Raw genomic sequence first — 3,672 nt, 5'->3', positions numbered from 1 at the left:
GGAGGGAAATCTGTTAAGCATCCCGTATGCTTTTTGCACTTAATATGATTTCAATATACATTTTGTATAACCTTTTACCTTTTAGTGACAACTTCATATTAGATGTTATCACCTCTGTAGTGGATTATCTCCAAAGACAGCTGTCAATATTTACATCCATTCCCAAATGCATGCACCTCTTTTCTCATTAAATGATGAAGAGTATTTCCATTGCCATGAAGTCTGGGTTAGTCCAGTGACTTGCTTCGATAGAACATGGAGAAAGCTCTGAATCTAGGATTTAACAGGCTAGTTAGCTTCTGTTTTCATTCTGTTGGAACCCAATTTACCATTCTGTGTGGATATAGGTGTAGTCTACTGTGGTGAGGAAGGCCAAATGGAGTTCAACCAAGTGCCTACCTAAGAGCCAACATCAATTGCCAGCTATGGGAATGAAGCCTTATAGGAGATTCAACCCCAGCTGTGCTTCCACATGGCCAGATGAAGGCAACCACATGAATAACTAGCCAATAACACATGGAGAGAAGAACCATGTAGTTGAGCCCAGCCAAAAAGGAAAAACATGGTTTTGAGATACTATGTTTTGAGGTAGTTTAATTACAAAGTAATAGATAACCAATGTAACTAAAATATATAATGATGACAATCCCTATTCTCATAACTGAAGCCCCCACCAAAAAAAAAAAAAAAATAGCCACAAAGATTATTTAAAAGCAAAACCTTGAAGATTCTTATGTTTTATAGGCAAAATATCTATTATTGTAATGCCATTCTCTTTGCCTCTGTTTATTCATATTAAACTCAGTTTTCTTTTTTTCAGGATTAACAATATATCTCATAGCTAATAGATTAGTAAAATTGATTTACTGTGAGGGGTTAAATTATTACAGAATAAGTCTATATATTGAAGTACATTTTCCCTAAAACTGCATTTGTAATAGAGTGATTATTAACGTGGACCTTAGAATTTGGACATAAAGTCTCACTCTGAGACTAAAACAAGCATGAAAACAAAAATCGACAACGTATGATAATGAAAGTGATGGAGAGCAGACATTAACAGCTCATACCCTAACAATAATTTATAAATGGTTTGATGGTAAGAACTTGGAATATGCCTATGTCTGATCAAGGTGACCAGGATATAGCTTCAAGCAGACATGTCTGAAATTTGATTGATGTAAAAGAACATTGCAGGCTATTCCATCAGCTTGTACCTTGCTTGAGTTAACATAATGGTGCTTATGGGAACTCAAAGAGAAAAAGAACTCTGTAGAGCATGGATTCTCAGTGTTTATTCAACACTGTGCAGGAAAAGGTATTCTAATGCAAGGGGCCAATGTTCTTTAGATAGAAGAATTCCTAAAGTAAAGAGGAGAGAAAGACAATCCAACAATTCACATAGCTTCATGCCACGACGTGAGAACATCCAACTTTCCCTCCCCAGATTTCAGTTGGTCTGTCAATCTTATGACCTATACTTTGAGGTTTGAATGGACTATTAGAAGGAAGTTGCTTACGCATCCAAGTATTGCTGAAACAGAATTTTTTCATTATAGAGAACATCAATCAATTGAATTTTTACATACTATTATAATCATACAATCTTTCTATAAGATACATGATAATGGTGAGTGAAGTACAATAGAACTAATTTTAAGGTGTGAATGTAGGGACCATAGCAACTGGGTTTATTTCTGGGAAAAATGTTTACTCCTATGCTGAGATTATAAATATAATCTGAAATTTAGGAAAATCACAAATGAATATATGTCATGGACTCTTGGGTCTCACACATTTCATTGAAAGCATAAATGTTAAATCTACAAATGCCAGAATTCTGGAGAATGCATTGGCATCTGGTTCATATATAAGTATTACTTTAAAATTGATTTGTGGTTCGTAGTCACTCTGAGCTTCATCAAATCTGAGTATGTTTATAAAATGAAATTGCTGATCCAGTATTCACAGATATCAGTGCTACCATTTGTTATCACTCTTTTCTACTCAAGCATTTGATTACCACTTCTCCCCTTCTTGTTCTTCCCTCCTCATTTCCTCTCCTTTCTCTCCCACCCTTCCTCTCATATATTTCAAAAATTGGTATAAGTATGATAAAGTGAAAATTTTTGTTTTCTTAACTTTTGTTTTCTACACCTATATTTAAGAAATGAGAGTGGGTGAGCCCAAAACCATTTGTACATACATGTGGTTGAGTCACAGGAAATGAATTAACATGCATAGAGTTTACACTGAGACCAATAAGCTAAAGTGATCAGGTTTGATTGAGAGCTTAATAAGATTTCATAATTTGCTAGTGATCATTTATGAACAATTGGCTAAAGTGAAGCTAGGTAAATTGGGCTGGTTATACACACCCTGGTTTTCCTGGAACAGTTCTGACACGTATCTGCTATCCAAGAATGAATTATAGCAATACTCCCTCTCACTTTCAAAAGCATTCCATGTTTTGGAATAGAAATGTTATGATCATCCTAGTTTTAGAAAATTTTGAAAATATGTAAAGGATGAGTCAGAATAGGTATTAATAGTAAGTATTTGCTTTTTTTTTTTACTTATGTTAGAAAATTATGCATGTATACATTGAACTGAATTCCCTAAGAACTAATATTAGTCTATCCTCTAGGGGCCTGACAGCTGATCAATTTAAGTCGTATTCTAATCAATGACTTCTCCATCAGCACTCCCTGCACCCCCACTCCAGGTAGTTTCAACCTCTTGAAAAAACACATTCTAAAGGTCTCTGGTTTAAAGATAGTGTGGTATAGTAGTGAGTACTGAATAATAAAACAGAGGTTCCTTAACTTTTCCATGCAATAGGCATGAGGTACATAGCAAGAAACCAAACTGTCATTTAAAGAATTCAAAAAGACTCCATTACCCTTTGCCCAAGAAAGAAATGTAAAATCAGAGTTTACACATTATATGACAACTTTTTAAATTTAAATTTCAAATTGTGAGTAGTTGTAGGAATTCAAATTAAAGACAGTATATATTTGTAATACAAAATTACCTCAATATTCTCTCTTTAAAATTTACCCAAAGTTCTACTCTTTCTTTAGGGTACTTCAAGTAATCATACATATATTTGTGTATTCTATTTTTAAAAAATCAATTATTATACAGCATATAATTATTTTTCCTGGAAATTTCTAATTATATGACATTTCATTGCCTTTTGTTTCTCTTTGTGAAGAAATGATAACAGCACATTGATAGAACTGCACGTTGTATTACATAAAATACGAATTCTGGAGTCAGGAAGTCCTGATCAACTTTTGGCTCTGCCATTTCTTGCTCTGTAATCTTGGATAAATTATTGACCTCTGTGTGCCTTGATTTTCTTACCTGTTAAATTAGGACAATAAACTAACCTCATAGGTTTTATTTTTAAATTAAAAAAATCACTTAATATTTGTAAAGGGTCTGCAATAGTGTCTAGCACATACACGTATTAGATAATGTTTGTTAAAAAATAAAAATAAAAAAATAACAAAAGTTTCACTTTAGACTAGCAAAGTGAATATTCCCAAATTAAGTTTTCCAATATCAGTCTATGTCTCAGATTTTAAACAATTAATCTTAGTATCAAATACTTAACATAATAACAGAGAGGAATGGCCCCAAAGTGAGAATTTTAAAAACAGTATT

The sequence above is a fragment of the Furipterus horrens genome, unplaced genomic scaffold (genome assembly GCF_987537825.1).
Source record: "Furipterus horrens unplaced genomic scaffold, mFurHor1.1.pri manual_scaffold_1, whole genome shotgun sequence".
Lineage (NCBI taxonomy): Eukaryota > Metazoa > Chordata > Mammalia > Chiroptera > Furipteridae > Furipterus > Furipterus horrens.
The sequence above is the reverse complement of the archived record's forward strand: the minus strand, read 5'-3'. Positions refer to the sequence as shown.